At 39.0% G+C, this 27,012-nt stretch overlaps 1 protein-coding gene across 3 annotated transcripts in view; it reads left to right on the top strand.

Annotated features, from left to right (window-relative positions):
- TTC28 (tetratricopeptide repeat domain 28) overlaps positions 1-27,012 on the top strand; it is a 647,342-nt gene that overhangs the window by 390,749 nt on the left and 229,581 nt on the right. The window lies entirely within an intron of this gene.

Below are 27,012 nucleotides of genomic sequence, written 5' to 3'. Positions count from 1 at the left end.
CATGAGGCACCCGGCAGCCGTATCGTCTATTGTTTACAGTTAGCAGGAAAGTAGTATCTTAGAAAGAGCGCCTCATATCTTGATCTTAATCATTTTTCTGTTTTATTTGGCATAGCTGTCCAGAGTTGGACAGATCTTGTCCTCAGCGAGGGCTCTGGTAGTTTCTCATGGTTTCAGTGTGTGTTTGCATGCTGTTTACTTTCAAGAAAAGCATTTTCCCAACCAGGTGCTGGGATGGACATGCGGTTGATTGGATTTACTCTATCCCTGCCTTTTTTTCGGTCTTACTATTTTTACTCGTTTGCTCTCCTTGGTCTTCCCTCTCCTTACCATTCCTCCAGGAGGCCACATAGCACAATGGGAGTAAGAGGAGCTTTGAAGGCTGGGATCTGGGGTAAGAGTGGGGCTCACCACTTACTAGATTATGATTGGTGTGTGGTTCAGCCCTTTTGAGCCTTAGTTTTCTTGTTTGAAAATGGGGATAGTTCCTATGTCTTAGGTTGGTGTGAGGATTCCGTGAGTTAACTTATACATATAAAGTTGACAAATACTAGGTCACTGCGATCATTACCACATACAACCCCACTAGGGTCTGTGTGGGGTATAAAATACTGACACATGAGACAAGTAAGTAGCAATATAAGGTATTATATGCAAAGCGACAAGATTAGCGCCTTGAGGAATCACAAAATGTTAAAAATCAGGAAAGAGCCTTGGAGCCTAGCTAGTCTAATCCTTCCACTAAAAACAGGGTTTAAATTTTGACTATATCATTTATTAACTATATCACCTCAGATTTACTTCCTTATCTATAAAATAGGGAAATCATTAATATGTATCCCTTTACTTTACGGAAGTGGCCTAAGGATGAAATGGTATCATTACTGTGCATTAATAAATGATAGTATTGGTATTACTGTAACTGTTAATAATAGAAGGTATGTAATCTTCCTGCTGCATTTTGGTTTTATATTAAAAATAGTTGGAAGTCTGTGGTATTTTTTTCCCCCGATCATGACGCATGGAGAACTATTAAAACTGTTACACAGTTTTCATGTATCTGCTAAAGGAAATTTCTGCCTCTAAATGTTATCAAAACCCCAAAGGGAAGCTACTGTTTCCAGCCATTTGTGAATGTAAGCATGACTCCTGAAAAACAACTTTCCACGGTATAAAAATGAAGGTCTGGCCTGCTTTCTCTCTCTCTACATTCTGTTCTAACAAGCTGTAAGGGCATCTGAATGATAACTGCTCTCTCTCTCTTAATACATAATGTCTCCGCTTGAACTTATCTTGCTTGTAGGCATGACACAGTAACATCAAGGCTGGGCACTCTCAGTAGACCTCCTCCTAGGTGTATGTGGATGGCCAGCTAGATCACTTTCACTTCACTGAGCTGTGAAATTGACACCAAATTGTGCCATTAGCTTGTTTCTGAAGGGTATGTTGTGCTGGATGTTCTCTTCTTGCTTGCACGGTACATGAAAAAAGATGACAAGATAAAAATGTCCCATAAATGAACATGAGGGAGGAAATTTAGATGTAATTTGTCGTGAATTAAAAACATTGAATAATGTATCAAGAGCCCCTGGAAGCAGGGGTGCTGAGAATTCAGAGCAGGCAGCCAGTACTTGGGGGGAAACAGTAGAGCTTTAGGTTTCTCTTCTAAAGCTTTTTCAGATTTTTATTTGCCTTCTTGATACCTTGCTAGCAAGAGGACAGTTTTGCAATCAGTTAAATCATTCAGTAGCACGGATCTGTCTGTTTCCTGACTTAGGTGTAGTGGTGTGTTTATGTGAATTTTTCCTCTCTAGATAAATAATTCTTTGCCTGCCCTTTGATTTAAAACACTGAGATAGATTATTTCTCAGTAAAATGTTTCTCCTATAGTTGAAAGGAAGCAAAGGTTACCTGTACATGTGGGAGGAAGAGATTTCTCGGAGTGGATCCACATCATCCTCGTAAAAGCGTTCTGCACGGTAGAGCAGTGGCTGGTCTCCATCTAGCCTTTGTGTTTTCCCTTTGCTTTTCTCCCAGCTATCCACTTAGCTCACTCTCTCACCCCCTGCAGGCTTTTCTCCTGCCTGTCCTTCCTCCCTGCTTTATTTTCTCCTCAGAACTTAGCACCATCTAACTTACTGCCATAACATATTTTTTCTTATTTTTTTTGCTTCTTGGCAAATATATATATGTTTCACATTTTGACATCTCTGAAATTGGGATACCTCTAATAATCAATGATGTCTTAGATTCTGAAAAATAAATATGTGTATTAGTTCAGTTTCCTTATTGTCTTTTTCTCGCCTTTACGATATAAGCTCCACGAGGCAAAGATTTCTCTTTATGTTGCGCATTATGTATATCCTGTGCCTGTAGTATTATAGGAACTCAGTATTTGTTGACTGATTTGATAAACTGTCTCAGTTCAGGGAATTTGGGGGAAAAGTTATTCTACATTTATTCCTCTGTCCTTTACTGAACCTCCCTTAGGCCCCCTACTCTTCACCTTTATTTTAGCCTGCTTGTCTTGTCCGTACCAGAGGATACTCTCACTTTGCCTGGCCTCCAGCCCTCTCCAGCTAGCTTGTGAGGTCACTAAAGTAGTGAGGTGGGCGGACAGAGGATATCTGTTCCCTATTTCCTGTAATTCAAGCCTAAAACTCCAAGAATTTCCCTGCCAGCTCAAATCTTACTTTGCCTAGCTCTATAGTTGTTTGTAGTCTGTAGTCATGATAGGAGCATCAAAGCTTACCCTGCGTTAGGGCAGGGCTTTTCAAATTCTGTGGCTAAGGATCAGTCTTTTTTTTTTTTTTAAGATTTTATTTATTTATTTGGCAGAGAGAGATCATAAGTGGGCAGAGAGGCAGGCAGAGAGAGAGAGAGAGAGAGAGGAGGAAGCAAGCTCCCTGCCGAGCAGAGAGCCTGATGCAGGACTCGATCCTGGGACCCCAAGATCATGACCTGAGCCGAAGGCAGAGGCTTAACCCACTGAGCCACCCAGGCACCCAGGATCAGTCTTAAATTAACAACCCATCACAGGGCTCCTGGCTGACTCAGCCAGTGGATTGTGAGACTCTTGATCTCAGGATTTGGGTTCAAGCCCACATTGGGTGTAGAGATGACTGCAAAATAAAAAACAAAAAACAATCCATCACAAATTGACATATTTATAAAATATTAAAAAAAAGCAAAAATGAAATACATTTTTAAAAAAAGATTTTATTTGAGAGAGAGAGCGAGCATGCAACATGAGTTGGAGGGGGGGCGGAGGGAGAGGGGAAGCAGCCCTCTGAGCAGGAAACCCAATGTGGGGCTTGATTCCCAGACCCCGGAACCATGACCTGAGCCAAAGGCAGATGCTTAACAGACTGAACCATCTAGGTACCCCAAAATAAATTTTTTAAAAGATAGGTATACAAGCCATAATTTTAAAATTAGATTAAATAGATATGTCAATTTGATAAAAATGTTTCTATACTTACTCTTAATTTCTGTGCTTATCTCATTGCAGAACAGTTATAAACAGTTTGTAGATCAGGGCCAGCCTATGAACCACAGCTCGAGAAGTTGTCTTGGAGCATGGTTGCCCAATTTTCTGTCTGTTCAGTTTTAGCATGCCCTCTAAAATGAATCTGTTACTATTACTTCTGCCTTTACAGGTTATTAGTCTTAGGCATTAAATAAAGTTGAAACTTACCAAAACTAGGCAACAGCAGTAACTGATTGGTTAATGGGAAAAATCATTTAGAATAGAAATCATAGCAAGAATATGTACATATCCAGGCATGTTATTTCAACTAAAACAAACATGAAAAAACCAACAACTTTAAGGTGTAGAACCAAGGTCTTTTCTTTTAATTTGGGCCTTAGATTTCAGCAGACTTGTTCTTATATAAACTGTATCCACTTATAAGTTCAGTTTCTTCAAAGACATGAAAGAATTGAGTGCATCATTTACAAAGAAACCTGGGTGCAGAAGCTCTTTAGAATTTTATGATTTAAAGAAATTGATAGTTATTGGACCTACATTGGATTCACTACAAATTCATTGTCTTTCTAAAAAATCCATTGTTGGGGTGCCTGGCTGGCCGAGTCAGTGGAACATGCGACTCTTGATCTCAGAGTTGTGAGTTCGAGCTCTGTGTTGGGTGTAGAGATGACATAAAAATAAAATCTTAAAAAAAATAAAGAATTCAGTGTTGTTTTTCGGGAAATAAAAGCTTTGTCTCTGTGCTCATAGTTAATTGATTTACCTTCTATAATTCCTGTAACAAATAAATGTGACACACTGGTTTGGGAGCAGTCATAGCAGCTCTCGGTAAACGTACTGTTCCATTAGGAGAAGTTCAAGGTGCCAGGGAATACTGGAGAGTAGACTGCAGTCGCAAGTGGTTGGTGTGCTTGGCACTGGACAGTGTGTTCAATGGAGGGAACAGATAGCAAGGGATAATCTGTGTGTTTGTAGGAAAAATCCCTAAAAATAGTTTCTTCTGTGCCATTTTATTTATGCTTCCTTTCTTCAAAGTGCCACTTTTAAACTTTTGGTACTTCTAGTGTTCTGTTTAATGAATCTGTTTTTAGCCATCCTGTTTATGATTATAAATGCTTCATTCATATTCTTGCTTATTTTTTTATTTTTTGGTTTTTGTTTTTTAACTTACAAAAGAGCCTGGTCTTTTTAGTATATAACCATTTGCTACATCCCACTCCTTTGATTGTTTTAGTTACCTTTCTCTGGTTTCATGATCACTTTCTTACATTGTTATAACCCAACTGCTTTAAGTCCCTGTGTCTGAAACATGAGAGGAGAGGAAGCACATTTTTTTTAGCTTTCTGTTTTTATATAATACCAAACTCACAAAAAAGTTGTAAGAGTAGTACAAAGAGTACACTTATCATGATGAACACTGAGGAAGGGATAGAACTGTTGAATCACTATATTGTTCACCTGAAACTAAAATAACACTGCATGTTAATTATTCTGGAAAATTTTTTAAAACTCTTAAAAAAGAGAAAGTAGTACAAGGAACTCTTGTGTGCCTTATATCCCAGTTCAATCATTATATTGACTTGCTTTATTGTGTTTTCTGTCTCTCCATATTTTTTTTATCTTGAGTCTTTAAAAAAATATATTTCCTTATTTTGGAGAGAGAGGGTGTACACTCGTATGAGTCGGGGGAGAAGCAGAGAGACAGAATCTTCAAGAGAAATGGGGCTCTATCTCAGGACCCATGAGATCATGACCTGAGCCAAAACCAAGACTCAGACGCTTAACAGACTGAGCCACCCGGGTACCCCATCTTGAACATTTTGAGAGCAAATTATGAAAACTTGCCTTTTATCCTTAAACTCTTCAATTTGTATTTACTGCAAATAAGGACCCAGCCACCCTCCCTCCTTCCTTACATCTTTCCTTCATTCCTAACCATAGCACAATTATCAAAGTCACAAATTTATGTCAATTCAATACTATTATTAAATCCACAGCTCTTACTCAAATGTTGTCAGTTGTCCCAGTAACTTCCTACCTGGCTGTTTCCTGGTCTAGGATCAAATCCAGGATTATACATTGCATTTACTTTTCATGTCTCCTTAATCCTCCTTTAATCTGAATAGTTTCTCAGTCTTACTTTGTCTTTCATGACGTTCACACTTTTGAAGAGTGTGGGCTATTTCTATTGTAGAATTCCCCTCTTTGGGTTTGATGAAACCCTCAAATTTAGAATTTGGGTTTGTTTGATGTGTCCTCTGATTAGATTCCAGTTATACATTTGGGGGACAGGAATCCCATGGAAGTGATGCTGACTTTTCTCAGTGCACCCTCAGGGGCCATATGGTTTTGGAGGCCTCCTTCCTAGGCAGGTGAATTTACATCACTTCTTTCAGTGGGGGTCTGCCAGGTTTCTGTACTGTGCAGTTACTTTTTTCTTTGTAATTTCTAAGTAATTTGTGGGGATACATTTTGAGACTAGATTACATATATTTCCTGTTTATCCCGTCTATTTTTCTTTGTTGGCATTTTATCAGAAAGAAGAGCTTTCCCTTTTCTACCCTTTATTTATTCATTTATATCAGCATGGTCTCATGGATTCTCATTTTATTCTGTATTTCGTTAAATGGGTTAAAAAGCCCATTTCTATTTTTTTTTAAAGATTTTATTTATTTATTTGACAGAGAGAGATCACAAGTAGACAGAGAGGCAGGCAGAGAGAGAGAGAGGGAAGCAGGCTCCCCGCTGAGCGGAGAGCCCGATGCGGGACTCGATCCCAGGACCCTGAGATCACGACCTGAGCCGAAGGCAGCGGCTTAACCCACTGAGCCACCCAGGCGCCCCCCATTTCTATTTTTATTTAATTTGATTTGATGCTCAAGTTGTCTCAGACTTGGGAGCCCTTTTAACCTGATTCCTGTAGCCTTTTGACATTCTCCATTATTCTTTGAGCATTTCTTTACTTTTTGGTACAACGAGAAGTTTCAGGCTCATAATCTGCCTTTCCTGCCTAAGTGTCAAAATCAGCCATTTCCCCAACTATCGCTTGTTCCTTTTAGAAGGGAATAGTTTTTAGACATCAAGATCTCAACTACAGGTGTGCTCATTACTAATGAGTTAACAATATAACTCTCTGTAAACTAAGATGGGGAAAAGTAGTTGTATACATATTATCTCTATGTCTCTATATATCTTTGTGTAGATCATATCAGAAATATATGTTACACATGCACATACATTTGTATATAAATATATACATAATACATATACGTCTATAGCTATTTCTACATTTAGCTGTATTAAAAATCATATATTAAAAATAATGACTCCCTGCAAATACCTCCAATTCCAGTCTAAATCATAAAAGTGTTCATTCTAGTCTTTCCTCTTTCCATATTTATAACCCTTTTATTCAGGAGTGAGAAACCCGACTTCTGTTATCCTCAATGTATGTTCTCAGTCCTTCCATATACAAAATTTGTTTCAAAAGTACTAATTCACATCATTATGAAAAACAAACTCCCTAACTGGATTCAGTGTTTGTTTATGTCTGTTTTTGTCTTTATGTGAGGGTACATATCAAAAGTTCAAGAGCTTGATTCACAAGTTCCTTGGGTTAGTTCCCATTCTTTAGTATAATGATATAATTCATCTGAAATACAGTTAGCTTCATTTATTTCTGTCATGTAATAAATAGAGTTCAGGGATGTTGCTAAAAATAAACATCCTACAATACACAGGACAGCCTCCCACAATATTATTTATCTCCAAATATTGATAGTACCAAAGATGAGAAACTGTGGTGTATAACCAGTGAGATGTGGTGAGGGCCTGGGATGGGGATAGGTCTTAGGAAGATTAGTTTCTTCAAGGCATGCCCTTCAGGAGAGGTTCTCAAGCAAGGGGACCCTTGGACGCTGTAGGTCCTCAGCATCATAAGACTATGCCTGCCATCTCCATTCCTTTTTTTAGGGCCCCATTCCTTTTTTCTTATTTTTTCCTGTGAGAACCTGGTAGAGTAGCTGGAGGAGAAACCCCTCTCTCCACCAAAATTTTCTAGAAGCTTTATGTTATTATGCTAGACCATATTAAGCCTTTAACAATTTGTTGACATTTTTTAGTTTAGTTTTCTTATTGGCTTTATGGTGTTAGACAGCATATGTCTCAGGTAGCAAATGCTTAGTCCTGTTTCTGAAGTTACTTGTATCTAGATTTTAGGTTAGTTCTCTGCCATGTGACCTCCATTGTCCGATCAGTTCAAGACACTGATTTGTACTTTGTCCAGTTTTTTCTCGCTTTAAGATGGAGTGATGCTCTTTCCAGTTTTCTACATTTTTACACTGAAACCAGAAGTCACTAGCCACATTTTAACTTCTCAATAGCCACATGTGGCTGTTGGCTACCATGTTGAACAGAAGAGATTATAGAATATTTCTTTCATTGTAGAAGGCTCTATCGAACAGCACTGTGTTAGACAGATGGGAAATTGGGAGACAAGAAGGATGGAAAAGGATAAAAATTCTCCTTTGGTCATAATGGAATAACTAGGATTGGATTAGTCCTTTCACTATTAAAAATCTATAACTCTGGCCAATACCCATGGAAAAAAATGTTTTCAGACATTAAACAAACAGTTCAGGACTGTGATCCCTGAGAAAGAGGAAATAGAGAATTGAGTCTTAAATTACCCTGGTTCTTCCTAGAGCCACTTAACCAGTCATGGTGCAGGGAGTGGAACCCGGATGGCACCCAATGGTCTCACTGAATGGAAGAAAAATAGATCATAGTCTGAGGAGTCTGAAATATCTGGAATTTGTGGAGCAGCAACAGGAAAGGATGAAAAGAGAATGACTTCCAGAAATCAAGAGGCCATATGGATCTCCTGGGTCTGTGGATGTGTCCTAAGCTATATTTGCATAAGATCGGTTTCCATGATGTCAGACAAAAGTAACTCCTGGGACAAAAACAACTAGTTGGGATCTGTGTTGATAAACTGCCAGAACTACCACAGGGCCAGACTGGAAAGGCCTTGTTGAACAGCCACAGCATTTAGTAAAGAGCCTAAAAAGACCAGAAGTAGGTCTAAACATCCTTGGTAAAGGCGCTGCTGGATGCACTCTAACAGACTTCCAAAGAAGTCTTGAAATAAATGAATCCGTGAATAAGTGATGCACATGATGGAATTAACAGACAAGTACTTTACAACAGGTATTATAAGTATGTTCAAGGGTTTCAAATTGATGGTTGATAAGAGGGGAATAGGATGGAAGAAATGGGAAGAATAGGTGAAGGGGATTTAAGAGGTATAAACCTCCAGTTATAAAATATGCAAGTCATGGGATGAAAAGTACGGCATGGGGAATATAGTCCATAATATTATAATAACTTTGTATAGTGACAAAGGGTGCTTACACTTATCATGATGAGCATCTCATACTGTATATAACTGTCAGATCACTATGTTATACACCTGAGACTAATGTAATAGGCCAACTATACTTTAAAAATAAAAAATAATAAACATGTTCAAGGCTTTAAAAGAGATCATTTGATATAATGGAGGGAGAAATGGAAGCTATCAAAAAGAGCCGAATGAAATGTCTAGATTGGGATAATACAATATGAAAAATGAAAAATTACTGGATGGGCTTAGTAACAGATTAGACACAGCTAAAGAAAAGATCAAAGAACCTAAATGTGGAACAAGAGAATCCATCCAAACTGAAGAAAGGGAAAAATGGCCTAGGAAAATGCATAGAGCCTCAGTGGTTCTCTGGATATTTTAAGTGTTCTGCCACATGTGTAATTGAATTCCTGGAATAGAACATACAAATATTGAAGAAATAGTGACCAAGGAATTTCCTAATAGTATGAAAATTATATAACCATGGAGCTCAGTGAACCCTGTCCATACAGGATGAACATGAAGTAAACCCACACCAAGGAACACTACAACCAAGCTGTTGGAAACACATGATAAAGAGAATGTCTGAAGAGCACAGAGAAAAAAGACATTATGTACTGGGGAATGAAGATGAAATGATTTCTAACTTCTCCTCAGAAGCAATACAAGCCAAAACAAACAAACAAACAAACAAAAAAACCCCAACAACAATGGAATTACGTCTCTGCAGTATTAAAGGAAAAAAACAGTCACCCTAGACTTCTTTAAGGAGCCATAATATACTTCAGAAGTGAAGATGAAATAAAGACATTTTCAGACAAACAAAAGCTGAAAAATATTGTTGTCAGAAGACGTGCCCTAGGTAACCGTTAAAACAATCTTTTCAGGTGAGAGGAAAATGATACCAAAGAGAACCTCAGGTCTGCACAAAGGAAAGAGCTTAAAATGCAAATATGTGGATACATATATGGATACATGTAAATGCCATTTCCCCCTCATATTTTCCATTTGTTTAAAGATAATTTACTGTGTAAAGCAGAAATAATAGTAATGTGTTACGGGGCTTATAACATGTTGAAGTAAAATGTATTATTATAATAGCTCAGAGGACATGAGACTGGTGTTAAGTCCTTTCATTATACATGAAGCAGTGTACTGTTATTTAAAGGTAGGCGGTAAAAAAGTTAAAGATGCATACTGGAAACCCTAGCAGCCTTTCTCAGCTGGAGTTCCACATCTCAACTACAGAACACAGAAAATGATCTGAGTGACTGTTGTCTCAATTCTCCTAAAGGTGGAATGTAATTAGTACCACTCTACAATGCATAGAAGAGTTAAATCATTACACAGAGTGGATACCTTAGGGCATTAGGGGCTTAATTCTGTCATAGAATCTCAGTTGAAGAGGGCTAAAAGAGCATCCGCTGAGAGAAAGAGAGAGAGAGAGAGGTATGGGGGTTAGGACAAGAGGGAGGCGGAGCTAATAAGCCAATAGAAGAGAAAAATGAAATCCTGAAAACTGCTCAGTTGATCCAGAAGAAGGCAGGGTAAAAGTGGGGGGAAAAGGAACAAAGGAGAGATGGAAGTTCCAGATTTTTGTCAATCATTCAAATTGTTAGAGCCACTTCCAGTTGCTTGAGCTCAGTGAACTTCTACAAATAAATTTGTCCTTCATTATATTCCTTTCACTGTAGCATCAAATACAGTCCTCAAATGCAGTCCTTGGGTTTCCGTTGGTATGAACAACAAAATCTCATAATTCTGCTGGTGTTTGTTTCCCCTCATAGGTCACCCCTGAAGCTGCCAATCCTTGAGACTAGTTACTGGCCTGGAGCATTTCATTGTTCTCAACTGGAGGCACTCCTCCATCCACCCCCCACCCCACCACACTCCCCCACCACCACCACAAAGGGGACATTTGGCAGTATCCCATTTAACCCTGGTGACAGGATCACTAATACCTCTAAGTGTAGTCAGAAAAGAGAACCAATTCTAGATTCGCTTTCATTCTGTTACCTTAGAACTCTGCTTCCAAGACCAATGGTTGTATCAGTTATGCAGGCAAATCCGCTGTGAGTGTTAGGGGATAAAGGATTTAATATAGGAATTAGATCTTACACAAATGGGGTGTAGCTAAGGAAATGAAAGTCCACATGGGGGGGTTTGGCGGATCAGCGGAAAAGTCACTAATCTTTCCTCCTCAAGCACTGGCACAGTGGACAAGGTGGAGCTTGCAAAGGAATCTCTGAGGCTGAGCATGTTCAGTTGCTGAAGTGGGATTGTGAAGGGGAAGTTCATGGAGGGGTCTGTGGGGAAGCTGCTGCCATTGTGTCACTACTGCCATTGGCCAGCCGCGGTTAGCGGAACCATGGAGGAAGACAACGCTGGAATATACAAGGCAACTCTCTACCTGTTCACCCCCGTACCTGACCGTGAAGCCTCTCTGAGAGCAGTAATTTTGTGGCATACTCTATCTAACCTGAAGCCATGTGAGGAAGGGGATTCCAGGAAACATAGTTCAAGTTAACAATGAAACAATCAGAGGTTTTGGCTTTTGCATTTTTATCTGTGATCCATTTTGAGTTAATTCTTGTGTATGGTCTGAGGTATGGATCTGGTTTTATCTTTTTTCCAAAAACTATTCAGTTTTCCCCATCAACATTTATTAAAAATCCATTTTTGCTTGCCTCGGTGCCTTGAGATGCTACTGTTACCATATTCTAAATTTCCTGATGTACTTTCATACATTCTGACTTCATATTGTGTTCCATTGTTCACTTTGTCTGTTCAGGTGCCATGACTACTTTGTTTCACCCTAGAGACTTTTGGTGTCTCTTCATATCTGATTGGGCTAGTGTTCCTTTATAGCTTGAAAGCCCATGTTGGGGCACCTGGGTGGCTTAGTGGGTTAAGCCGCTGCCTTCGGCTCGGGTCATGATCTCGGGGTCCTGGGATTGAGTCCCGCATGGGGCTCTCTGCTCAGCAGGGAGCCTGCTTCCCTCTCTCTCTCTGACTGCCTCTCTATCTACCTGTGATCTCTCTCTGTCAAATAAATAAATAAAATCTTAAAAAAAAATTCTCTGTGTACGGTGTAAGAGAATGGTCGAGTTTCATTCTTCCACATATCGCTGTCCAGTTTTCCCAGCACCATTTATTGAAGAGACTGTCTTTTTTCCATTGAATATTTTTTCCTGTTTTGTTGAAGATTATTTCACCATAGAGTTGAGGGTCCATATCTGGGCTCTCCACTCTATTCCACTGGTCTATATGTCTGTTTTTATGCCAGTACCATGCTGTCTTGGTGATCACAGCTTTGTAGTAAAGCTTGAAATCGGGTAACGTGATGCCGCCAGTTTTGTTTTTGTTTTTCAACATTTCCTTAGCAATTCGGGGTCTCTTCTGATTCCATACAAATTTTAGGATTATTTGCTCCAGCTCTTTGAAAAATACTGGTGGGATTTTGATCGGAATGGCATTAAAAGTATAGATTGCTCTAGGCAGTATAGACATTTTAACAAAGATAAACTCGAAATGGATAAAAGACCTCAACGTGAGACAGGAATCTATCAGAATCCTAGAGGAGAACATAGGCAGTAACCTCTTCGATATCAGCCACAGCAACTTCTTTCAAGATATGTATTCAAAGGCCAAGGAAACAAAAGCAAAAATGAACTTTTGGGACTTCATCAAAATCAAAAGTTTCTGCACAGCAAAGGAAACAGTCAACAAAACAAAAAGGCAACCCACAGAATGGGAGAAGATATTTGCAAATGACAGTACAGACAAAAGGTTGATATCCAGGATCTATAAAGAACTTCTCAAACTCAACACACACAAAACAGATAATCATATCAAAAAATGGGCAGAAGATATGAACAGACACTTCTCCAACGAAGACATACAAATGGCTATCAGACACATGAAAAAATGTTCATCATCACTAGCCATCAGGGAGATTCAAATTAAAACCACATTGAGATACCACCTGACACCAGTTAGAATGGCCAAAATTAGCAAGACAGGAAACAACGTGTGTTGGAGAGGATGTGGAGAAAGGGGAACCCTCTTCCACTGTTGGTGGGAATGCAAGTTAGTGCAGCCACTTTGGAGAACAGTGTGGAGACTCCTGAAGAAATTAAGAATAGACCTTCCCTATGACCCTGCAATTGCACTGCTGGGTATTTACCCCAAAGATACAGATGTAGTGAAAAGAAGGGCCATCTGTACCCCAATGTTTATTGCAGCAATGGCTACGGTCGCCAAACTGTGGAAAGAACCAAGATGCCCTTCAACGGACGAATGGATAAGGAAGATGTGGTCCATATACACTATGGAGTATTATGCCTCCATCAGAAAGGATGAATACCCAACTTTTGTAGCAACATGGACGGGACTGGAAGAGATTATGCTGAGCGAAATAAGTCAAGCAGAGAGAGTCAAGTATCATATGGTCTCACTTATTTGTGGAGCATAACAAAGAACATGGAGGACATGGGGAGATGGAGAGGAGAGGGAATTGAGGGAAACTGGAAGGGGAGATGAACCATGAGAGACTATGGACTCTGAAAAACAACCAGAGGGTTTTGAAGGGGCGGGGGGGTGGGAGGTTGAGGAACAAGGTGGTGGGTAATAGGGAGGGCACGTACTGCATGGAGCACTGGGTGTGATGCCAAAACAATGAACACTGTTATGCTGTAAATAAACAAATAAACGAATTAAAAAAAATTATCTAAAAAAAAAAAGAAAGCCCATGTTTAAATAAATAAACCCACTCTTACCTTACTTTAGTTAGAGCCTCACTTAAATCAGTGTTTCATCTTTTTTTTTCAGTGTTTCATCTTAAATATAAGGAATTCTTTTTTCTTTTTTCTTTTTTTTTTTTAAAGATTTTATTTATTTATTTGACAGAGAGAAATCACAAGAGAGGCAGGCAGAGAGAGAGGAAAGGAAGCAGGCCCTCTGCTGAGAGAGAGCCCGATGTGGGACTCGATCCCAGGACCCTGAGATCATGACCTGAGCTGAAGGCAGTGGCTCAACCCACTGAGCCACCCAGGTGCCCCTAAATATAAGGAATTCTTAATGGAAAGGACAACCCTGAGATTTAGAGACCATTAACTTTGCCACTGATTATCATGGAGTTTCTGTGGGGGAGAAGCTGCTTTCCTATATGGAGCTGAGTAAAGGAGTAGATCCAGATAACAAATGTCACTTCTTTTCCTGGTCTCTTGGTCTTGCCTATTTTAGGATGGAAAAAATTAAAAAAATGTATACCAATGAGATAACATGAGAGTAACTGGAGGAACAGTAAAGTCTGGACTAAGAAAGTGATTCTGGGGGCTGGTGGTGACTTTGACATGACACCTTTTGTGCCTACGGAAGAGTTGTTTCACCTTTTGGGGTTTGACCTCCCATCTGCCATATGAGTGGACTAGATTAACCACCTTAGTCTTTCCTTTTCTAATACTGTTTGCCTCAAACCTCATCATACTGTGTATCAAAAATGACGCAGAGCAGAAGCACTCGTAATACATATTAGCCCTTTCCTTGAATATAATGTAAAAGATCACAGCTTCAGTTGGAGCTTATCATTGGCTGATTGGCTATCAGTGAGCATATTTTAAGAGCTTATTATGTGTAAGTTCTCAACCCCACTGGAACAAATCAGCATTTTAGGTCTAACTTAGAAGAAAAATCCAGTGTCTTCCTAGCAGTGTTCCTTTTAGTGTTCGAGGATTTTATTTACCCCTTTGTTTCACTAGGTATGGATAAATACTTCAGGGGATCTCAGCCTCTCAATTCTGTAAGGTCTTTAAGTTAGAAGATGAGGCTAGTATAATAGAAAGTGGAGTTTCGGGTCCTGGTGAATTCCCCTTTCCCTAACAATTTTAGTAAATTCCTCCATTGTCGTTTAGCCAGTGATGTATTAGGCTGTAGAATGCACATTAATTATGGCCCCTTACGCTCTTGTAACAAATGCGACACATGACTTTGAATGGTGTAATGTATTGCTGGTGAATTTTTAATGTCTGAAGGGTACTTGGAATATATATGTGCAACAAGGCAATCAACCCTTGGGTTGTTTTTTTTTTTATCATCATTTTATTTTTCACTATTTTACTAGTTATATAATAGACAAATACTCACATGTTCAGTAACTTGGCAGTATTCTAGAAGAGTGTGTAGATGGTACATTAACAAAAATGTGTGCATGTCATTGAGGTGTAAAGACATGCTCTTATAATGACAGAAAATTAAAATAATTAAACTATGAGCATAATTATGTGATATATGTGGTGCTATTTAGAAGCAGTGAAGTATGAAAAAATATCCAACACTCAAATATAAATTGCTTGGGAGCACTTTAGATTACTCTTTCTACCAATGTAGTTGATTTTCTGCAAAATTATCACTGGAAAAAAAATCCAGAATTTTAATGCTTAAATAATATCATATTATTAATATTCATAATATGATATAGGAAATATAAATAAAATTTAAATGTAAACTTGAAAATACTTCCTAAACAATATAATATCATCAAAAGAACTCCAAATAAAGGAAAGAAAAAACAATTTAGTCCTAAATCTGTAAGATACATTAGTCCAATTATTTAATGTGTTCATATTACTTTTCTGTCCTGAGCCACATACAGGAATCAGTCTTAGCCCTGCTACTCAACTTTATTTAATTACACCAAGTCTCAGTTTCTTCACTTATAAAATGAAGATTGTACTTGTGTATTTTTAGTTTCAAGAAACAGAAATCTATGAAAAGCACATTAAGAGAATGGGAATTTAGTGTGAGGATACATGTATGCTGGACTAGAAACTCCATTAAGGACCACCAGTTTTCACTGGCTCTACCCCATGAGCCATCAGGGTTTCTCTGTTGAGGTCTCTGCTGCTCTCTGGGAGCCATTCCCTCATCTTCTGGCCTTGCCATGAGTGCCCAGCCCCCAAAGCTGCCTCACAAGGCCTCTCTTTTTAGGTGTCCTTTTCAGCTTTAGTTTTCCTCTTAACTGCTTCATTCTCTTAATATTTATGAGTTTAAATTCCTGAAAGTGGTTAATCCAATTGGTTAGAACTCTTTTTTTTCTTTCTTTTTTTTTTTTTTTTTCCATTCCAGACCCCAAACCAGGTCGTTGGTCATCCAGCTAACTGGCTGTCTTTCAGTCAGATCCCGATGCCGTTCAACCAGCTGTGATGGGTGGTTGAAATACTATGGTACTTGGGGCGCCTGGGTGGCTCAGTGGGTTAAGCCGCTGCCTTCGGCTCAGGTCATGATCCCAGGGTCCTGGGATCGAGTCCCGCGTCAGGCTCTCTGCTCAGCGGGGAGCCTGCTTCCCTATCTCTCTCTCTCTCTGCCTGCCTTTCTATCTACTTGTGATCTCTCTCTGTCAAATAAATTAAAAAAAAAAAAAAGGAAAGAAATACTATGGTACTCAACGTGGCCAGCTGTGGCTCTCAACAGGGGCTGGGATGAAGAAGCAGTTTCCTTTAAAAAGGACTTATGGGCTGGCATTCTCCATCATTGGATTGTCTGATGTAAGAAAATTTATACTTGACTTACATGGCTATAGGTCCACACTTGAAAAAATTATCCATGGCTCCCAAGTCTCTGCTGGGTACTTTCTTAGCACTACTGAGAACGACTGTGGCCCATAGGTATGTAAGTCTGGAATAAATATTTAAGCCTTGTACCAAATCAGAAAGAAAAAAAAAAAAAAACTTCCCTTAAAATTTCAAGCTATTGATTGATATTTTAAGTTCTGTATAAATAAATTAAACCATTTTTCTTTGTTTCTCTGCTATTATCAAAGCTGGAATTAATGTATGGTGAGAAGGGTAAATGACCTGATGGTTGACTTCTTATGTTCCTTGGAACAACAAATATCTTCCTTCCAGACATTTATTTTCATGGACTTTCCTAATGGCCATGCCTGGGCTGTTAGAGCTGAGCTCCTGAAGGCTCTTGCATAGCCTCTCCCCCATCAGCCATGTGTAAACTGCTAACATTCCACGACCCCCCACAGGACCTGTAAACCAAACAGAACTCGGAGCTGTTCCCAGCTGTGATCTACAGACACCAGCCCCTCTTGTATTGGATTTATCTTGTGATTCTAGGAAGAGTTAGAAGAGTTACAGATACAAGCTGTGCATTTTGACCTCGGCAGGGATTTGGAATTAAAAATTAGAACTTAGGACTCCAGGCTCATTTTCTTACCTGGTGTTCAAAAGCCAGACTCAGATACGATGATTTTCTCTTAGAGTTTCCTTAGCTCCTGTATTAAAGCACTTATCACATTATATAGGCCTTTGTTTCACGTATCTGCCTCCTCCTACGGACAATTTGATTCCTCAAGTGCAGAGACAACACTTAATTCATCTGCGCATGCTCTTCCCGACCCTCCCTCTCCTGCAAGTAATATATGACTGGATTCTGTAGTCTGCATTTGTGCGTGAGCAGGTTTGAAAGAAAAGCTGGAGATACTAGCTTTAGAACATACCTACCTAAATAAACGCAAGTATAGGGTTCAGCAGTTTTACTAATATTTATCATTCATACCTGTAAAATACTTGAAACATATTTTACCAGTACAAGCTTCCCATGTGGTCATACACGTCTCTTGTACTTAAACACTTTTTTGCCTAAAACTCACACAAAAAATGAGTAATGAGGTTAGACTTCCTATTACATCACTCGTCTTGGCTGAGGAGGATTAGAATCCTGGGATTGGAATGAATGAGAGCTCAATAGTTTACAGTTCTGGGAAACTTTCACTGCCCATAAAATTTGGGTTCGACTCACTCTTAACTTAATGTTCAGACCCTTCCCAGCTGGCATGATAGGGTATATATCTCCAAGGGAAAATGTCCCATTGCTGCTAAACCCCTCCTCGTCTCTGTCTGTGTCCCCAAATATTGGTGATACAAGAAAAGCCACTTGGGTGACTCTGTCATGGCATGTGAAGGAGATGCTCTGGAGGAAGGAATCCACTTGGAACACTCCCCACCCCTCGTGATATCCAGGTTTCACTTGAGGATGAGAAACTTGTTTTCTTTTCTTGGCCATGAAAAGACAAAGAACTTGGCCCTGGTGTGAAGGTGCAGTCTTCTGTTGCATTCACCTGTGAATGGATTGTAATAAGTCTTGTCTGGATCTCTTGAGTTAGATTTAATAACGTTGCAGAAAGCTTCAGCAGGATCAATAAGCCTTTTACAGCCGGCAGAGCTCCATGCCTGCCGCTGCTCAGCCACGAGGAAGTCAGCCTCGGCTTCGCTGGAAGGAGCCTTTCCGAGGCTGGGGATATTTGCTTTCAACCTTTGGCTGTCTCTCTTGTACATCACACTGCTACTTGGGCTGATGTGACCATGGCAAGTAGAAAAAGAGCCTGCATTTTTCTTTGTCAGGATCTGTGACTTTTCACAGAAGCAACGCCAATCCGAATCTGGCATTGGAGGAGGCAGGCTACTGCCACAATGGCTTTTTCCGTTCTTGAATTTCCAACTGGTGTCTGTCAGCTGGTGACCAGGCTGCAGAGACTCTTCCGTCTGGAGCCCAGAAACACTGTGTGTGTATCCTGTTTATTACCACATCATGAGGTAGTCATTAGCAATAGAATTTTGCCCTTTTTAAGATTTTTTAAAAAAAATTAAATGTCTCAGAATGTTTTCTAGAACTGTGATTCTCAAAATCCTCTCATTGAAAATGGAAAACATCATCATGTATATCTGATTGAAGAGGAAATTTGTGAGAAGTCATGCTGTGTCTAACCCCGAGAGCTCAGAATGAGGCTTCAGAGTTACAGCTATCCACCGTGGGTAATCGTTCTACATGCCTGGTCCTTACGCCTGTAGAATGGAAGGGGTCCATGGGAAATAAGTTTTCGTGACTGGAAGCCCTTAGGAACCTGTATTTTGCCTTCCACTCTACTAACCTCGAGCATTGTTTTGAGGACCCCTTGACTTTAATTATATAATCTCAAATAAATGGTTAGGAGAACAAGAAAAAATGAACTGGTTGAATCTGGAGTATTCAAATGAGCTCGTTGGGTCCATGTATTATTTGAATGCATTAGAATAGGGCTGCCTGGTTGAATTGAATAGTTTCAGAGTTGTCTTTTGCTGGGAACGTTGGTAGTAGTTCATTATTATAGCTGTTAAAGTTAATTACCTTCTTGATCCTCTTGATCTCTCCTTATTTTACCTAGCTTAACTTAGTTTTTTAGTTTGTATTTTATTTTTTCCTAAGATTTTATTTATTTATTTGAGAGAGTGAGCACGCAAGCGTGGGAGAGAGAGAGCATGAGCTGGGGGGAGGGGTAGAGGGAGAAGGAGAAGCAGACTCTCCTCTGAGCAGGGAGCCCGATGTGGGACTCGATCTCAGGACCCTGGGATCATGATCTGAGCCAAAGGCAGGCGCTTAACTGATGGAGCCACCCAGGTGCCCTTTAGTTGGTATTTTGAAGCAGAATGGAGGGGTTACTTGTGTTTTGTGTGATTTTTAAAAAGACAGTAGATAACCTATTCAAGAGATACAAGATTAGCTCTCTTTCCCTTTGAAACTAACTTTATTATCTTATTGTGGGGTGCTTTTATTTTTAAATCATCTGGAAAATACTTTTATTCCATTTGTTGATTTAAATAAAAATTTTAAAATAATTCCTACCAGGAAAGTGGTCTTCACTGTTTTAGAGTATGACTCTTCTCAGATCTGGGGTGTAGTCTGAGCATGTGTACTTTTCAAATTTATTTTTTATTTTGGTGAAACATAACTAAGTTTACTATTTTAACCATTTTTAGGTGTATAGTTCAGTGGCATTAAGTTCATTGATGCGCTTTTGCAACCATCACCACCATCCATCTCCAGAACTTTTTCTTCTTGTCAGCTTAAACTGTATACCCTTTAAACACTGACTTCTCATTCTTCCTCCACCACCCTCCCAGCCCCAGGTGACCACCATCCTATTTTCTTTTTCTATAAATGTTACTACTCTAGGTATCTCTTATAAAGGAATCATGTATTCGTCCTTTGTGTCTGGCATATTTTACATGGCATAATGTCTTCAAGACTCATCTGTGTGATTGCATGTATCAGAATTGCCTTCTTTTGTAAGTCTGAATAATATTTTATTTTGGGTATATACCATGTTTTGTTTATCCATTCATCAGTAATGGACACTTGGGTTGCTTCTACCTTTTGGCTTTTTGTACATAATGCTCTTATGAACATGGCTATGCAACTATTCTTTTGGGTCCCTTTTTTCAACTCTTTTGGAGAAATAACTTGAAGTAAATTGGTGGGTCATATGGTAGTCTTGTGTTTAATTTTTAGAGGAATCACCATTCTGTTTTCCACAGGTAATGTTTATATTACTACCAGCAGTGCTTAAGGGTTCCACTTTTTCCATGTCCTTACCAATACTTGTTCTTATCTTTTCGGGTTTTTTTTTAAACATATAATAGCTTCCTAATGGGTATGAAATGGTATCTCATCATGATTTTTTTTCCCATTTTATTTATTTTTTCAGCGTAACAGTATTCATTGTTTTTGCACAACACCCAGTGCTCCATGCAAAACGTGCTCATCATGATTTTTTAAAGATTTATTTATTAAGCAATCTCTACACCCAATGTGGAGCTTGAACTCACGACCCTGACATCAAGAGTCACATGCTCCTCCATCCGAGCCCTCTAGGTGCCCCTCATTGTGATTTGGATTTGCATTTTACTACTGACTAGTGATGTTGAGTATCTTTTCAGGTCCTTGTTGGCCATTTGCATAGCTTCTTTGGAGAGATGTCTATTCAAGTCCTTTGCCTGTTTTTGAATTGAGCTGTTTGTTTTTGCTTTGTTTTGTTTTTTGTTTTTTTAAAAAGATTTTATGTATTTATTGGACAGAGAGAGGGAGATCACAAGCAGGGAGAACAGCAGGAAGAGAGAGAGGGAGAAGCAGACTCCCCACTGAGCAGAGAGCCCATGTGGGTCTCGATCCCAGGACCCTGAGATCATGACCTGAGCCGAAGGCAGAGGCTTAACCCACTGAGCCACCCAGGCGCCCAGATAGTGTTCTTTGTATACAGTTTTTAATTTTGATGAGTTTCAGTTTTTCAGTTTGTTGCTTGTGCTTTTGGTGTCATGTTTAAGAAACCATTGCCAAATCCAAGGCCATGTAGATTTTCCCATATGTTTTCTTCTAAGAGTTTCATAGTTTTAGCTTTTTTTTTTAAATTAATTTATTTTTTCAGCGTAACCGTATTCATTGTTTTTGCACAACACCCAGTGCTCCATGCAACACGTGCCCTCCCTATTACCCACCACCTTGTTCCCCCAACCTCCCACCCCCGCCCCTTCAAAACCCTCAGGTTGTTTTTCAGAGTCCATAGTCTCTTATGGTTCGCCTCCCCTTCCTAGTTTTAGCTTTTTGATTTAGGTCTTTGATCAGTTTGGAGTGAATTTTGAATATGATGTAATGTAAGGGTCTAACTTCATTCCTTTGCATGTGCACATCCAGTTTTGCAGACTATTTGTTAAAAAGACTGTCATCTACCCCTTTGGATGGTTTGGGCACTCTGATGGAAAATCTACTGATCATATATGTGAGAGTTTGTTTTTGAGCTGTTGTATTTCTTTGATCTATATATCTGTCTTCATGCTAGTACCATACTATTTTTTTTTAAAGATGTTATTTATTTATTTACAGACAGAGATCACAAGTAGGCAGAGAGGCAGGCAGAGGGGTGAGGGGAAGCGGGCTCCCCGCTGAGCAGAGAGCCTGATGTGGGGCTCAATCCCCCAGTACCATACTATTTTTTATTACTCTATCATTCTAATAAGTTTTGAAAATAGTAAGTATAAATTTTCCAATTTTTTTCTCTTTTTTTTCAAGATTATTTTGGCTATTTAGTGTCCCTTTCAGATTCCATGTGAGTTTTAGAATGGATTTTTTTTTTTATTTCTGAAAAAAAAGCCATTGAAATTTTGTAGGAATTGGATTGAATCTGCAGATCATTTTGAGTAGTATTGTCATCTTAACAATATTCGGTCTTCTAATCCAAGAGTGTGGATTAGAATCCATTTATTGTTGCCTTCTTTAATTTCTGACAACCATATTTTGTGGTTTTCAGTGTATTAGTCTTTCGTTTTCTTGGTTGAATTTATTTATTTATCCAATTTATGTTTACTGTTTTTAGTTATTTTATCATGTTTATTTTTATGCTAATGTAAATGGGATTTTTTTCTTGATTTTCTTTTCAGATTTTTCATTATTAGTGTATAGTAAAGCAATTGGTTTGAACATGGACATTTTTGAAGAGCTTTTTAGAGACGTCTGATGCATGTCTTAGGTTAAGCACTCTGCTCCCAGACCCTCTTAAACTCCCCAATAGGAACTGCAGCTAGAAAATGGTTTAAATCTCACATCTTCCTGGCTTATAACCTTGGACATTTCCTGATAATTAAAATGGAAATCATACTATTGATCATACAGGTTTGCTCTGAGAATTAAATGAGATAGCTGTGTGTATTACCAAGAATTTAGTAAACCTTCAATAATGAACAGCATTCATTTTGTTTATTTATTTAAAAATTTTTTATTTCACTGTTGTTCCTGAATAGATAATGCTTGAAGTGAGTTTAAAAGCCAAGTAGAATTTAGATGAAAGAAGGGTTTTAGGGGCGCCTGGGTGGCTCAGTGAGTTAAAGCCTCTGCCTTCGGCAGGTCATGATCCCAGGGTCCTGGGATAGCCCCACATGGGCTCTCTGCAGCAGGGAGCCTGCTTCCTCCTCTCACTCTGCCTGCCTCTCTGCCTACTTGTGATCTCTATCTGATAAATAAAATCTTAAAAAAACAAACAAAACAGGGGCACCTGGATGGCTCAGTGGATTAAGCTGCTGCCTTCGGCTCGGGTCATGATCTCAGGGTCCTGGGATCGAGCCCCGCATCGGGCTCTCTGCTCCACAGGGAGCCTGCTTCCTCCTCTCTCTCTGCCTGCCTCTCTGCATACTTGTGATCTCTCTCTCTGTCAAATAAATAGATAAAATCTTAAAAAAACAAACAAACAAACAAACAAACAAACAAACAAAACAAAACAAAAGAAAGAAAGAAGGGTTTTAGCAGGAAGTAGCCCCACATACAAGGTGTGAAACAGTTTGCCATGTTGGGTAACTACATAGTGATTAAGACCACGGTGTTTGGAATTGAGTAGATTTGGATTCAAATTCCAACTTTTCTGCTTCTTCACTTTATGTTCCTGGGCCAGTCATTGAACCTTCCTGACATGAATTAAAAAATTCAAAATGGAAATTACTAAGTATTTTTAACTGAATGAAAATATACACTGCAAAAGCAGCGCTGGGGGTCATTCATAGCATTAAGTGGCTATACCGTAAAAGGAGAATCTTCCCAAATCAATGACTTAAGCTTCTTAAAAAACTAGAAAAGGAGGGTGAATTAAACCCAAATTAAACAGAAGAAAGGAAATAATAAAGATCAGAGCAGAAAGTGGCTTCATCTCAAGTTGTGATTATGGGGTCCTGGGATTGAGTCCCACGTCGGGCTCCTCACTGGTGGGGAGTCTGCTTGTCCCTCACCCTCTCTCTGCTCCTCCCATCCTCAGATTGTGCTCTATCTCTTTCAAATAAATAAATAAAAATCTTTAAGAATTAAAACAATACCAAAACAATGAACACTGTTATGCTGTAAATAAGCAAATAAAAATAAATAAATTAATTAAAAAAAGAATTAAAACAATAAATAAAAATTGAAAAAAGAGGTGAATAAACATTTGATTGCAGAATGGTGAAGAATGGAAAATCAATATAAAAAGATGCTCAATACCAGTAGTCTTCAGGGAAATGCAAATTTAAACCACAGTGGACAACCCTACATATCTGTTATAATGATATGTCAAGTTTTTGCTAAAGATGTGGAAGAACTGCCATTCCCATACACTGCTGCTGAGAATATAAAATTGTATTACCACTTTGGAAAACAGTTTGGAAGTTTCCTAAAAATTTAAACACTTACCATAACTATCCAGCCATTTCATGCCTAGGTGTTCACCCTAGAGAAAAGAAAGCATATGCCCAAAGACTTGTACATGAACATTCATAGCAGCTTTATATTTAATAGCCAAAAAAATGAAAAAAAAAACAACAACAACAACAACACGGATGTCCATCAACAGACAAATGGAAAAACAAATTGTGGTTATATCCAAACAATGGAATGCTTCTCTCTAATAGAAAGGAACAAACTATTGATACATGCAACAACATAGATGAATGTCAAAAGAGTTACGTTGAGTGAAGAAACCTCCCTCTGCCGCCAAGGAGTACATACTGTATGATTCCGTTTGTATAAAAGTCTAGAAAATGCAAACTAATCTTTAGGCACAGAAAGCAAATCAATAGTTGCCTGGGAATGGGGGCAGATGGGAGGGGGTCAAAGAATAGGGATTACGAAGGGGCAGGAGGAAGCTTTTGAGGAATATGGGATATGTTCACCAGGTTGCCCATCAGGATGTATGCATATGTCAAAGCTTATCAAACTGTACACTTATTTCAAATATATGCTATTTATTTTATGTCAATTACCTCAGTAAATAAATTGCATGCTATTTTGAATTATCTGAACAAATCTACTCTTCTTCAGATCATTATATTTTCTTTTAATATATGTGTTATTTTTCATCTATGGTAGAAAAGTTAGTTTATCTCAACTTGAGGAGCTGATTGGAGACATTTCCCCTGGCAGGAGCAAGAATGAGTAACTTGGGATCATGGAATGAAAATTTGAGGAACTCTTGTTTTTCTATGAGCTATGGCATAACTGTAAGGCTTATTATGGGATCATCGGTGGGCAGACTGTGTAGTTTAATGAGCATGGGATTTGGGAGTAAAGATTTTGGGCTTTGCCATTTACTGATTCTTAATGACAATTGGTAAGTTTGTTAACCTCTGAGCCATAGTTACACATTGCAAGATTAAGGACAACCGTTATGACCATGTTTTAGTCAGGAATCAATAATTTTTAGCAAAGAAACCTCCTTAAACTGGTTTAAACAAAAAAGGGAATGTAAGCACAGGATATAGAGATATCTAATGAATTCTGGGGCAGAAAGTTCAGCTGAAGCTCAGGAGGGACTAGAACCAAGGTAAGATCACTCTCATATTTGTCTCTCATCAGGAATTGCGTCCCTCCTTCCCTTCTTCTTTTGTTTTCAACCTCTCCCTTCCTCCCTAGTTTCGAACCTTCTGTTTGTCTTTGCACATTGGCCTGGTACACAGCCATTCTGAACTGTGTGTTCTTGAACCAGCCCTACATCAGTTTCTAGTTCCCACAATTGATTGCTGGCTCCTAGTTTTCAGCAGAAACCCTCTATAGTCCCCGAGGCCTGATGACAGATTCTTAGAAGAGCGCATCTTACTGGCTTAGCTGGATTCTGGGGTTCATCACGGTATAGTGAGCCATGGCTGGAAGGATAGGATCATGTAGCCTACTCATTGGGGTTTTGAGTCCAGATTCTTGAGAAGGGCTGCTTCAGACAGGCACACTGAATACTACATGGGATATTGGACCTTGGTACTTAGTGGATCAGCAGCATCAGTATCACCTGGGAGCTGCTGAGAAAGGCAGAATCCCCGGCCCTGCCCCAAACACTGCATTTTAACCTCCTGTGATGCATGGGCACTAAAGAAACACTGCTTAGTGTAGGACTTCTCCCCCTCGGCATTGATATATGGGGCCAGATCATTCTTTGTGGGGGTGGGGGGGTGGGGAGGAGACTTTCCTGGCTTCATAGGATGTTTAGTAGCACCCTTGACCTCTACCCTCTAGTTGCCAGTAGCAACTCCCACCCCCACCCCAGCTGACAACCAAACTTGTTTTTAGGCATTGCCAGGTGTGCTGTACAGGAACATCGCCCTTGTTGAGAATGATTGCTCTAGGGGATTGAAAGATATAACGAATAAAGTGTTTTATAAACTACTAAATATCTGTATGAATATTAGTCAGTCTGATGGGATTTGACCACAAAAGCCAAAGGCCTTTTGAAAGGGTAGGTTTAATATCAGGATTTTGGTGAATTTTTATTTCTTCCTAATATTAGTTTATGTAACATTCTTATACACTTTACTGCATTAATTTAGAAAGCCATTCCTTTTTAATTTTTCTAATATAGTGATAAAATGTTTGTTCACATACATATCATATACACATTAAATCTTGAAATTAGCCACTTGTTTAATTGTATTTGTTTTCTATAAAATACCTCTTGCCATTTAACAGTGAGAACTTTTCAAATAAATCTCTTTGGGAAGTTCAAGCTCTAATCGTTCAGGAAGTTCTACTGCTGTGGCCAACTGTAGAGATGTAAAAACAGATCAAATCCAGTTCACATAATTACATTCTAATGCACAGATGTTTGAAGCTCATGGAAATGGATTATAAAAGCCAAAATCATTATAATAGCTTTCCTTAAACTTTTAACAATGAACAGTGGAAATAAATATTTTCTCAATTTCAATTTTTTTTTTAGAGAAGTGAGCCAAATATGCTTTCCAAAGGAAGTTTGTTGGCTTCACCTAATGTGGTTTAAAACTTCCTTTTTTACATCCTTAATTTCTTACTTATGCTACTATGTAGATCCTGTTTTTGGAGGAAAGAGTCTATTGTCGTAATAGCACTGAGTAAGCTCTTAGTGAGTGTCTGTGGAAAGGAAAGAAGGAAGGACCGAAGAGCAAGCAGGTGTACATGATGGTACAGGAGATGCTGGTTCTGGCCAACTCTCCCCATGGAATGCACCTGCTGTTGTGCTGAGAGCATCTTGACAGAAGGGCCTTCCAGGTCCTGGACATGTTCTCTCCACCAGTCTGACTCTAAGGACATATTAAGCAAATTAGTTCTTTTTTCGGGGGAGGGGGCAGTCAGCATATCTAATGCTTGTTCCTCATTATGAATGGAGTTCTTTATTGTTGTAGGCCAAAGGGCCATTTAAAAACCTGGATCTATGCATATTTTAAAATAAAATGAAAAGATGTGTGCATAATTTGTTCCCATTTCCAGGGTTTAATATCCATATTAAGAGGCCAGAAAGGGTCAGGGGTGGGAGGTTGGG

This window comes from Meles meles, chromosome 12, assembly GCF_922984935.1.
Source record: "Meles meles chromosome 12, mMelMel3.1 paternal haplotype, whole genome shotgun sequence".
NCBI classification, from domain to species: domain Eukaryota; kingdom Metazoa; phylum Chordata; class Mammalia; order Carnivora; family Mustelidae; genus Meles; species Meles meles.
This window is presented reverse-complemented; position numbering and strand designations above follow the sequence as displayed.